The sequence below is a fragment of the Schistocerca cancellata genome, chromosome 5 (assembly GCF_023864275.1).
Source record: "Schistocerca cancellata isolate TAMUIC-IGC-003103 chromosome 5, iqSchCanc2.1, whole genome shotgun sequence".
Classification (NCBI taxonomy): Eukaryota; Metazoa; Arthropoda; class Insecta; order Orthoptera; family Acrididae; genus Schistocerca; species Schistocerca cancellata.
Genome location: NC_064630.1, coordinates 393,181,478 through 393,195,315, shown reverse-complemented (window position 1 = coordinate 393,195,315; position 13,838 = coordinate 393,181,478).

Here is a 13,838-nt window from a genome sequence, read left to right as displayed (position 1 = left end):
CAATACTTAAGAAATTGATTTTTATTGCAGATTTCCCTAAACTCTAATTCTTCGTTATCTGATTCCTTTGGAGTCTTACTACAAAACAAACAAATGTTACACAGTTACAACGATACATCAAATTCGCATTAACTTTCATACATATTACGGTAAGATTCAAATGCCACTCGCTACGCTCTCGCAATGCTTTAATTCAGTCCAGTTTTTGCTTAAGAGACTACAAATGTAATGAGACTTTTATTTGTAACTCTGTAGAAGTTGCAACTAGAAAAATTCTTTGTTTACAATGACTACTTTCGGACACGAAGTCCATTATAAAACCATAGCCTTCATCGTATGTATTGACAAGTAATACAACCAGTACAATTGCAAATAGTCACAATCAGGAATGACGTGTAACATGTACAAACTCAACTACAGCGTACACCCTGTGGGAAAAAATGACGCACATCGTTGGAATTATCCGAATGGATGGGAATCTGTAGATGTGATGCACATGTACAGACAAACAAATGACAGTTTCAGAAAAATTAGTTTATTCAAGAGAAAGAGCTTCACAAATTGAGCATGTCAATAACGCACTGGTCCACCTCTGTCCCTTATGCGAGCAGTTATTCTGGTCGTCATTGATTAACAGAGTTATAGTATGTCCTCGTGAGGGACATCGTGCTAAATTCTGTTCAACTGGCACATTAGGTCGTCAAAATTCCGAGCTGGATAGAGCGTCCTGTCTTTAATGCTCCAGACGTTCTCAGTCGGGGAGAAGTCCGGCAAGCACGAAGACCAGTAGAAGCTCTCGCCATATGCGGGACGGCATTATCCTGCTGAAATGTAAGCCCAGGGCGGCCTGCCATGAAGAGCAACACATCAGGGCTTAGGATATCGTCGACATACAGCAGTGCTGTAAGGGTGCTGCGGATGAGAACGAAAGGGGTCCTGCTGTGAAGAGAGATGTCATCCCAGACCATCACTCCTGGTTGTCGAGCCGTATGGTGGGCGACTGTCGAGTTGGTATTCCACCGCTGTCCGGGGTGTCTCCAGACACTTCTTCGGCCTGTAATCTCATTAACTGGAGTAGAACTGTCTTGAGTGAAGAGTCTCGCTTCGAAATGAGCCCCGATGACCAGCGAAGACACATCTGAAGACGCCACGGGCATCACTGGGATAAAAACGTGACTGCTGCCCTCCCATATGTCCCAATAACCAGGAGTGCTGGTCTGGCGTGCCATTTATTTTCATAGCACGACCTCTTTGGTTGTCATCCGCGGCACACTTACCGCACTGCGGTACGACGAAGATATTCTACTCCCCGTTTTGTTGTCTTCCATGCCAAACCATCCTGGGCTTAAATTTCAGCAAGATAATGGCCGCCCGGATATGGCGAGAGTTTATACTTCTTTTCTTCGTGCTTGCCAAAGACTACCTTGTTCTGCAAAGTTGCAGGATTTCTTCCCACTTGAGAACTTTGGAGCAGGGCTTCCCAGTCAGCTCGGAGTTTCGAGGATCTAACGTGCCAGTTGGACAACATTTGGCTTGACAGCTCTCCGAAGGAGATGCAACAATTGTCGACCATTACCGAGCCGAAGAGTTGCTTGCATAAGAGCCAGTTGTGGACCAATGCGTTACTGACTTGCTCAATTTGTGATGCTCTTTCTCTTGAAGAAATCATTCAATTTTTTCTGAAATTATAATCATTTGTTTGTCTATACATCTATATCACATCCGTCCCAGTCGGATGATTCCTTCGTGATACGTCGTTTTCTTTCTTTGTTTTCTTTGACTGTATTATCACTGCTTCTTGTCAAATAGCATTGAAGTACTTTTTAATCCGCTATAGATAAATTCGTACATGTTACTCACGATTGCCGACTGTGGCTATTTGCAAAAATATACTGGTTGTATTACATGTCAGTACTTGTGATGAAGGCGATGGTTTGATAACGGACGTGATGTCCAAAACTAATCACCACAAATAAAGAATTTTTTCTCACCGTAGCTTCGACACAATTAAAAATAACAGCTTTATTAAAAGTAAGTTGCTGTTCCGTTTTCCTGCATCATGGTAGAGATTCAAAAACGCAATGAAGTTAACACTGATTGTACAGTATTTGAAATTAATTCCTTAAGACAATAATACCTATTACCAAAATGACGCTTTATACATGCTGAAGCAAGGCATGAAATAATTTGAAGTTTTTTTTTTTCAAATTTTACATTACATAAAATTTCAGTTACTCTTGTTAAACAAAGTTTTGATGATAGTAATTATTTAAATCAATTTCACACTACCACTACATACAAAGACAAACGGTACACTCACATTTTTCCGCGGCCTGGGTGCTGTCTGATAGTAATCCTTATGAGTAGTGTTTAGTTAGCTGCTATCATTAAACGTAATGTGACGACACTGGTTTGTCACATGTCGCTAATCGACAACACGAGTATATATAATCATTTTATGTCTTATTGTCGTAAACATTCTGAATGTAAAAGATGGGACTATCGATTATGATAAATTAGTTCTTGTTTTCCTCAGTACATGGAATATGGCGAGGCGTGGCACTTGCAAGTGTTCTGCAGCGGGTTGTCAATTGCGCAATTCCTAGGGGTTTTCCAACAGAAGTTTTCAGGAACTGCGGTCTGCGCAAGCAAGCCACTTTGAGTGTCTCTTAAGTCAGAGCGATACAACAGCGCCTTTCAAAGCTGTGCTAGCCATAAGAGGTCCTGAGAGATTTGAACAAAGCCCCTAGGTCGTCCTGAAGACGGAAGTAGGAAAGCAGGGCCATCACTAGATTCCCATTAACAGCGTGGGAAGCGAACTGCTTTTATGCACCCAGATATCTCTCCGCCAATCATAAGACGAATAGTGTAAATTCGCGTAGTCGTCTGTCAACTGTTTTTGTTTTGAACGGCCAGTGTCGGTTGGTCACAGTCAGTGTGCTCCCTGCCGCCGTTGGATAAGCAGCTGCAGCAGCAAGTCGTATACTCCTAGCTCACTCATTTGTTACATAGTTTAATTCTTAATTTCTTTGCGTGTTTTTGGTACTTGCATTGTTTAATTCATAAATTTCGGGCGTATTATAGTATTTGAGAGTTGTAGCATCGCGTTTTAGTACCTGAATAGTGTAAATTCGCGTAGTCGTCTGTCAACTGTTTTTGTTTTGAACGGCCAGTGTCGGTTGGTCACAGTCAGTGTGCTCCCTGCCGCCGTTGGATAAGCAGCTGCAGCAGCAAGTCGTATACTCCTAGCTCACTCATTTGTTACATAGTTTAATTCTTAATTTCTTTGCGTGTTTTTGGTACTTGCATTGTTTAATTCATAAATTTCGGGCGTATTATAGTATTTGAGAGTTGTAGCATCGCGTTTTAGTACCTGAATAGTGTAAATTCGCGTAGTCGTCTGTCAACTGTTTTTGTTTTGAACGGCCAGTGTCGGTTGGTCACAGTCAGTGTGCTCCCTGCCGCCGTTGGATAAGCAGCTGCAGCAGCAAGTCGTATACTCCTAGCTCACTCATTTGTTACATAGTTTAATTCTTAATTTCTTTGCGTGTTTTTGGTACTTGCATTGTTTAATTCATAAATTTCGGGCGTATTATAGTATTTGAGAGTTGTAGCATCGCGTTTTAGTACCTGAATAGTGTAAATTCGCGTAGTCGTCTGTCAACTGTTTTTGTTTTGAACGGCCAGTGTCGGTTGGTCACAGTCAGTGTGCTCCCTGCCGCCGTTGGATAAGCAGCTGCAGCAGCAAGTCGTATACTCCTAGCTCACTCATTTGTTACATAGTTTAATTCTTAATTTCTTTGCGTGTTTTTGGTACTTGCATTGTTTAATTCATAAATTTCGGGCGTATTATAGTATTTGAGAGTTGTAGCATCGCGTTTTAGTACCTGAATAGTGTAAATTCGCGTAGTCGTCTGTCAACTGTTTTTGTTTTGAACGGCCAGTGTCGGTTGGTCACAGTCAGTGTGCTCCCTGCCGCCGTTGGATAAGCAGCTGCAGCAGCAAGTCGTATACTCCTAGCTCACTCATTTGTTACATAGTTTAATTCTTAATTTCTTTGCGTGTTTTTGGTACTTGCATTGTTTAATTCATAAATTTCGGGCGTATTATAGTATTTGAGAGTTGTAGCATCACGTTTTAGTACTCGAATAGTGTTAAATCGCGTAGTCTCCTTCCGCCGCCGAGCAGTGTGTCAGCAGTGCACAAGTGGCAGCATTACTGCATTTACTAGGCAATCTTGTATTTTAATAACCGCTTCAATTTTGTGTCGTTTTGTTTGCGCTCTCTGTAGATTAGTTCAGACGTTCTTTGCACAGTTTTTAGCATGGATAGGGACTGCAACTGCTGTGTTCGGATGCAGGCTGAGTTGGCATCCCTTCGCTCCCAGCTTCAGGCAGTGTTGGCTTCGGTCACACAGCTTGAGGCTGTTGCCAATGGGCATCACTGTGGGGGTCCGTATGGGGGTTTGTCGGGGACGGCCAGCTCGTCCCACGCATCCCCCGATCGGACTACGACTGTGGTTGCCCGGGATACTGCCCGCATTGAGGCTGATCCCTCACCTGTGGTAGAGTGGGAGGTCGTCTCAAGGTGTGGCAGGGGGCGAAAGACATTCCGGAGGGCTGAACGGAAGGCCTCTCCAGTTTGTCTGACGAACCGGTTTCAGGCTCTGTCTCAGGCTGATACTGATCTTCAGCCTGACATGGCTGCTTGTCCTGTTCCAGAGGTTGCCCCTCAGTCTGCAAGATCCGGGCAGTCGCAGAGGGTGGGCTTACTGGTAGTTGGGAGCTCCAACGTCAGGCGCGTAATGGGGCCCCTTAGGGATATGGCAGCAAGGGAGGGGAAGAAAACCAAAGTGCACTCCGTGTGCATACCGGGGGGAGTCATTCCAGATGTGGAAAGGGTCCTTCCGGATGCCATGAAGGGTACAGGGTGCACCCATCTGCAGGTGGTCGCTCATGTCGGCACCAATGATGTGTGTCGCTATGGATCGGAGGAAATCCTCTCTGGCTTCCGGCGGCTATCTGATTTGGTGAAGACTGCCAGTCTCGCTAGCGGGATGAAAGCAGAGCTCACCATCTGCAGCATCGTCGACAGGACTGACTGCGGACCTTTGGTACAGAGCCGAGTGGAGGGTCTGAATCAGAGGTTGAGACGGTTCTGCGACCATGTGGGCTGCAGATTCCTCGACTTGCGCCATAGGGTGGTGGGGTTTCGGGTTCCGCTGGATAGGTCAGGAGTCCACTACACGCAACAAGCGGCTACACGGGTAGCAGGGGTTGTGTGGCGTGGGCTGGGCGGTTTTTTAGGTTAGATGGCCTCGGGCAAGTGCAGAAAGGGCAACAGCCTCAACGGGTGCGGGGCAAAGTCAGGACATGCGGGGACCAAGCAGCAATCGGTATTGTAATTGTAAACTGTCGAAGCTGCGTTGGTAAAGTACCGGAACTTCAAGCGCTGATAGAAAGCACCGAAGCTGAAATCGTTATAGGTACAGAAAGCTGGCTGAAGCCAGAGATAAATTCTGCCGACATTTTTACAAAGGCACAGACGGTGTTTAGAAAGGATAGATTGCATGCAACCGGTGGCGGAGTGTTCGTCGCTGTTAGTAGTAGTTTATCCTGTAGTGAAGTAGAAGTGGATAGTTCCTGTGAATTATTATGGGTGGAGGTTACACTCAACAACCGAGCAAGGTTAATAATTGGCTCCTTTTACCGACCCCCCGACTCAGCAGCATTAGTGGCAGAACAACTGAGAGAAAATTTGGAATACATTTCACATAAATTTTCTCAGCATGTTATGGTCTTAGGTGGAGATTTCAATTTACCAGATATAGACTGGGACACTCAGATGTTTAGGACGGGTGGTAGGGACAGAGCATCGAGTGACATTATACTGAGTGCACTATCCGAAAATTACCTCGAGCAATTAAACAGAGAACCGACTCGTGGAGATAACATCTTGGACCTACTGATAACAAACAGACCCGAACTTTTCGACTCTGTAAGTGCAGAACAGGGAATCAGTGATCATAAGGCCGTTGCAGCATCCCTGAATATGGAAGTTAATAGGAATATAAAAAAAGGGAGGAAGGTTTATCTGTTTAGCAAGAGTAATAGAAGGCAGATTTCAGACTACCTAACAGATCAAAACGAAAATTTCTGTTCCGACACTGACAATGTTGAGTGTTTATGGAAAAAGTTCAAGGCAACCGTTAAATGCGTTTTAGACAGGTACGTGCCGAGCAAAACTGTGAGGGACGGGAAAAACCCACCGTGGTACAACAACAAAGTTAGGAAACTACTGCGAAAGCAAAGAGAGCTTCACTCCAAGTTTAAACGCAGCCAAAACCTCTCAGACAAACAGAAGCTAAACGATGTCAAAGTTAGCGTAAGGAGGGCTATGCGTGAAGCGTTCAGTGAATTCGAAAGTAAAATACTAGGTACCGACTTGACAGAAAATCCTAGGAAGTTCTGGTCTTACGTTAAATCAGTAAGTGGCTCGAAACATCATGTCCAGACACTCTGGGACGATGATGGCATTGAAACAGAGGATGACAAGCGTAAAGCTGAAATACTAAACACCTTTTTCCAAAGCTGTTTCACAGAGGAAGACCGCACTGCAGTTCCTTCTCTAAATCCTCGCACCAACGAAAAAATGGCTGACATTGAAATAAGTGTCCAAGGAATAGAAAAGCAACTGGAATCACTCAACAGAGGAAAGTCCACTGGACCTGACGGGATACCAATTCGATTCTACACAGAGTACGCGAAAGAACTTGCCCCCCTTCTAACAGCCGTGTACCGCAAGTCTCTAGAGGAACAGAAGGTTCCAAATGATTGGAAAAGAGCACAGGTAGTCCCAGTCTTCAAGAAGGGTCGTCGAGCAGATGCGCAAAACTATAGACCTATCTCTCTGACGTCGATCTGTTGTAGAATTTTAGAACACGTCTTTTGCTCGAGTATCATGTCGTTTTTGGAAACTCAGAATCTACTATGTAGGAATCAACATGGATTCCGGAAACAGCGATCGTGTGAAACCCAACTCGCATTATTTGTTCATGAAACCCAGAAAATATTAGATACAGGCTCCCAGGTAGATGCCATTTTCCTTGACTTCCGGAAGGCGTTCGATACAGTTCCGCACTGTCGTCTGATAAACAAAGTAAGAGCCTACGGAATATCAGACCAGCTGTGTGGCTGGATTGAAGAGTTTTTAGCAAACAGAACACAGCATGTTGTTCTCAATGGAGAGACATCTACAGACGTTAAAGTAACCTCTGGCGTGCCACAGGGGAGTGTTATGGGACCATTGCTTTTCACAATATATATAAATGACCTAGTAGATAGTGTCGGAAGTTCCATGCGGCTTTTCGCGGATGATGCTGTAGTATACAGAGAAGTTGCAGCATTAGAAAATTGTAGCGAAATGCAGGAAGATCTGCAGCGGATAGGCACTTGGTGCAGGGAGTGGCAACTGACCCTTAACATAGACAAATGTAATGTATTGCGAATACATAGAAAGAAGGATCCTTTATTGTATGATTATATGATAGCGGAACAAACACTGGTAGCAGTTACTTCTGTAAAATATCTGGGAGTATGCGTGCGGAACGATTTGAAGTGGAATGATCATATAAAATTAATTGTTGGTAAGGCGGGTACCAGGTTGAGATTCATTGGGAGAGTCCTTAGAAAATGTAGTCCATCAACAAAGGAGGTGGCTTACAAAACACTCGTTCGACCTATACTTGAGTATTGCTCATCAGTGTGGGATCCGTACCAGATCGGGTTGACGGAGGAGATAGAGAAGATCCAAAGAAGAGCGGCGCGTTTCGTCACAGGGTTATTTGGTAACCGTGATAGCGTTACGGAGATGTTTAACAAACTCAAGTGGCAGACTCTGCAAGAGAGGCGCTCTGCATCGCGGTGTAGCTTGCTCGCCAGGTTTCGAGAGGGTGCGTTTCTGGATGAGGTATCGAATATATTGCTTCCCCCTACTTATACCTCCCGAGGAGATCACGAATGTAAAATTAGAGAGATTAGAGCGCGCACAGAGGCTTTCAGACAGTCGTTCTTCCCGCGAACCATACGCGACTGGAACAGGAAAGGGAGATAATGACAGTGGCACGTAAAGTGCCCTCCGCCACACACCGTTGGGTGGCTTGCGGAGTATAAATGTAGATGTAGATGTAGACCAGTATTCTGCCAACTTCAATTTGTTAACAGAAAATACAACAAATGCTGGATCAAAAAATTCTACAAGCTTACCCTGCACGCATGAGGAGAGAGGAAGATTTTCAGTTGTCACTGTGACAAACCTGCAATTGGATTGCATCCTAATGCCGTCTGAAGTGCTTGTCATGCAACAGAATGCTCTAATACTCTTAGTTTGAGTTCGGAATCTTCATACAATTTGGGAGGGTATTAAGTATAATTTATTTATTAAAATAATATATATATATATATATATATATATATATATATATATATATAATATTTAATATAAGAAAGGTAGCAGTTTCACATCTAAAAGTGGGTGGGCCCATTCGTTTAGAATCGTCAAGTGACTAGCTGCTCAGTGATGTAGCGTAGTTTGTGGTGCGACATGTCACTCGATAAAGTGATATCTATCCCTACATGTGTCTAACCGAATAATGATACATGTGAATGAAAAAGCTATAAAGCAAATTATTATGTAGTATAGCACAACAACTGTATGGATTTATTGTTTAATGTGCGTATGGAGAACCAAGTCCCCGAACTACATTTGCCTTCAAGATGGTACAGTGATCTCAGTAACTTCACCAGAGAAAGTATCTGGGCATGCTGAAGATTGAAGCACTGTGAATATCCAGTCTACGTAGGATGATTACGTCGTCCACAGAATAAACGAAGGAAAATATGGCAATGGCTGTAATTTTTCTGAAACAAGTGAACTGATATGTTGTCCTGTTGTTAATTGTGTTTCTCAGTTATATATGATGACTTAAGTATTTTGTTATCCGATGCTCACTGTAAATGTTTTCAAACAATACATGGAGTTTGCTTACAAAAGTTGCCAGAAAAATTATTGAAGGAAAGTACAAATTGTTCAGTTACATTTTCTTCTGGCATATAACGTAAAATAGGGGAAGACGTCTTAGACTGGTACTTCCAAGGCTATGGTCAACTAAGGAGCTGAAAAAAGAAAAGAAACAGAATAATAGTTAATCTCTAGTGATTAAAGTACATCAAATCCAAAAAGTCTAACATATAAGCCACAACATGTTAATAGCCTGCAGGAAGTAGATAAATTGAAAGTACGCTGCGGCATTTGGAGGTGCTAAGTTACTGTGCATTATGAAGAAAGAGGACATTCTGGCGCCCTAGTGCAGGGCACAGATTTTGGTGGAACCATCAGAAATTGAGACTGTACTAAGAACAATTATAATATGGGATTATGTAAGAAGAAAAACCATTTTGAGGGAAGATCAATGTTAAACAGTGTGGTTACCCTTGACAACAGCATGAATACTTGATCAAAGAGAAGAAATACGCACATAAATACACGCACTAAAAGCTATCTATTATAAAGAATTTATTTACCAGTGAATCACAGTTAAAGTTAATGTCATTATATACAGTTAAAGTTAATGTCATTATATACGAAGAACAAGAATCGGAAGATTGGCGGACGACAGCTTTTACAGGGGATGAATATTTTCGACGAGCGATCATCGACTCACTGCAGCTCGCAGTTGAAGTGGCAATTGCTCTAAATCCCAAAATTTTACGACGTCACTGAGTTGCGGCAGCGCAACGTATTCTGTGCGACAGCGCAACGTAATCTGCATCACAACAATCTCTGCTGCACGACATTTCTTTTAAATTTTTTGCTTGGTGACATCGTGTGTTAAGTGAAAAGTGAGATGGGTTTTAATTGATTTTTTCTAAAAAAGTTAATAGTTGTTGTCGATTAGGGTAGAGTAGTGCATTTATTGTTATTATAATTATATGCCAATACTGACAAGAGAATAAAAGAGCGCTTGAAACATTTTTTTTAATCTTTAGTGAACAATTAGCAGAAGTGCAGCAGTTAAATACTAACCCTAGATACACCAGGATTAAACCCATGGATGCTAATAACTCTACACAACGACTCTCAAAATGCCACAAACAATTATTAAAAGTGAGTACCATCTGGTAATGAGTCGCTAGGTGACTTAGAACTGGTCACGGTATAGGTAAAGAAATTGAACCATACCCGAAGCCAACCAGTTGCACTAATTTCTTAAAATCTTTATTCATCACAATCGAAGTCTTGCGCATCGATAGTGAATAAAAGATTTACAAATTATTCTGTCATTGAAATCTCATTTGTATATTATATGGTAATTAAACAATTTATTATTAGTACATTAATATTTTATATACTGGGGTTATTCGGCAGTAAATTCCGATAGGTCGCGAAACGGAAAAGACAGAGAAAATCCGATGAAGCTTTGCACAGATGTGTTGGGCAGTGTTTCTAGTATGCCAGTCGATCGTGTCACGTCGCTCTTCTCAGATCTGAGCGCACAGTAGCGCGTAAAGATGCCTAGACCAAGAGTGTTTCCCACCAAGTAAGGATGTCCGCTGCGAAGCTTCTCCTGATTTTATGCAGTTCCACTTAATGTAGATATCATACATTTCCTTCTTGATAACAATTGTCGGCCGCCCAAAAGGCGTTCCATAGGATTCAGGTCAGAAGTCTGTGCAGGCCAGTCCATTACAGGGATGTTATTGTCGTGAAACCACTCCGCCACACGCCCTACATTATGAACAGGTGTCCGATCGTGTTGTAAGATGCAATAGCCATTCCCGAATCGCTCTTCAACAGTGGGAAGCAAGAAGGTGCTTAAAACATCAATGTAGGCCTGTGCTGTGGCAGTACCACGCAAAACAATAACACTACCACACCATAACACCACCGCCTCCGAATTTTACTGTTGAAACTACACGCGTAGGCAGATGACGTTCACCGGGCATTCACAATACCCACAACCTGCCATCGGATCACCACATTGTGTACCGTGATTCGCCACTCCACACAACGTTTTTCCACTATTCAATCGTCCAATGTTTACGCTCCTTGCACCAAGCGGGGCGTCGTTTGACATTTACTGGCGTGATGTGTGGCTTATGAGCAGCCGCTCGATCATGAAATCCAAGTTTTCTCACCTTCCACCTGTCGTAGTACTTGCAGTGGATCCTGATGCAGTTTGGACTTCTTGTGTGATGATCTGGATATTACACATTACGCTCCTCTTCAGCTTTCGGCGGTCTCTGTCACTTAACAGCCGAGGTCAGCCTGTACGCTTTTGTGCTGTACGTTCCCCTTCACGTTTCCACTTCACTATCACATCGGAACCTAGGGATGTTCAGGCGTGTGGAAATCTCGCGTACAGACGTATGTGACACCCAATCACCTGACCACGTTCGAAGTCCGTGAGTTCCGCGGAGCGCCCCATTCTGCTCTCTCACGATGTGAGTACCTGGCAGTAGATGGCAGCGCAATGCACCTAATATGAAAGATGTATGTTTTTGCGTGTGTCCGGATCCTTTTGATCACATAGCATAGCTCGGACTTAACTCCCTGTGATTTTCGTCTCTGCTCACGTGAACCGCTGGCCGTGTAGACAACGTTTTGGCACAGAAAACGAATTGCAGACCAGCATAGAGAAGCGACGGAAAGCACAGAGGGCTGCCTTCTGAAACTACGATAATGAAAAGCTGTATAACGCTACGAAAGGTGTCTAAGTAGGAGCGGTGACTACGTAGAGTAAAAGCTGGAAGGTTTAGCAAAACTGTTACAAGTAAAACAGTTTTGATTTTCCACGTAGTTTCCATTTCGCTACCGATCTGACCCTAATTTCTGAATAGCTCTCACATGTTATTGTTGTTGTTATTATGAGTAAAATCGTTCACTTCTATTGCACGTTAAAAGAGGGCGTGACGGTAAGTTATGTTTGGGGGGAGAGACATACTGACTGTAACAAACTGTGAGCTCCCTCAGAATCCAACCCTTGATTAACGCCTGGGTTTTGTCTAAGGATCAATACTAGCATTACCTGTACGCCATTTAGGGAAGGCACACAACGTCTAAACTGAGACGTTAGGATTGAGATTTGACCACATTTTTCCGAAATACGTGACCATTGTCTTTTTGCTAGGAGACCACTCTACGGATCCCAGGCAACACAGGTATGCTGTAAATAATAATAAAATAAGCTATAATATGGAATGTTACAGATTTATTCAGATTGTACTTCATTTCTGCTGATTTTTTACACAATATGCACATTCCACCATCAGATGTATCTTGGAAACCAATCACATCGGCAAGGTGTTTTAAATAAAGTGATTTGCTCTGTGGCTTACAAAATAAGTGAAAATAATATTTAATTAGATTGTTGCCATGACCCCATGGCTGGTGGTCGGTTGTAAGACACGGATAAAACGTTTAAGTTAATATGTGTAGCTTTCCAGTGTGAACTGCAGAACGACACTGATTAATACTGAGTGAAATGTGCGCTATGCTTTTATTCATGTATGAACTAAGACAGTTTTATCGCGTATCCTCATTAAACCGAAACCGTTTCGCGGGTACCACAGAAAGGACGATATGTAGACAAATATACTTCACGAATACAGTGCCTCGTATTTCAAATTGTGCGCACTCTAGAACTTTAGTCCCACTAATCAGACTCTCATCATTACCTCCAACAGATTTGTAGCGGATCTGGAGACATTATTCTCAATGTAGAATCGTCAAATACCAACATCACGTGTCATCGTCGCCACACTGTTTCGGAATCCTGCAGCTAGGTGAAGTGCAGCCAGAGTGGAGAATTTGGAAGCAGACTGCAAAATAGAATTTGTCTCTCAACTGCAAAAGTCATGTAATATGTTTTTTTTCCCTTTAAACTGCTGTTTCACTTAGAATATTGTCTTTTATCGACAGCATTGTTGGCACCGCAACTTGATATAAGTGTATTGTTTGCTCCATGTTCTTCCCTAGAATTATTTTTCTTTTAATTTGTAAAACAGCTACACGTGCTTACATGTATTTAGTACAATTTGCCATGCTTTGCTGATTCGAATTTCTTACGTAATAAATAAATAATTATCTGAAGTGAGCAAATTTGTAAATCGCCTCCATAACGCGTGCGTGTGAATGTATCATAATGAGCTCTGTTTTTATTCATCAAGAACCGTAATCCGTGCTGTATCTAAAATTAACACCTGACGTGCACTTGTTTATGGCTGGTTCGTTTACAATATCATGCGAATTGTATGGGTTGGGCGGCAAAATTGGTGCTGTATACATGTGGCAACTGTATTTAATGCCAGAGAATGACGTTCATTTAATTTTCTTGACCCTGGTTTTTGCATGTCTGACAAGGAATCCTTCGAGTCAGAGGTCGCAAGCTCAATCTTTAGTACAGCTCTTTTGAAAGTGTTTTGTTAACGATTATGGCAGGAAAAATATTAGCTAATAATGACTCACCATGTGGACCAGGAGAGCGATAGGTAATAGGTGCCCGGGTGGTGCAGAGATCAACAATTCATAAAAATGGACGTGACCGACATTAAAGAAATGCTGAAAACAAACCATTAATTTGCTCTATGAACACCGAATGAAAAGCGACGCCCGACAGTAATCACAAAAGTTCGCACCATCAAGACCAAAGGTGAACTGCTTGGGAGTTACAAAGCATACAGGACGCTCAACCAGGTGCCCACTCTTAAAGAATGCGTTTAGAATCACATTGGAGTAACGAGGCGATGGAAACTGATGGAATGTGATGGAAAGCAACCATA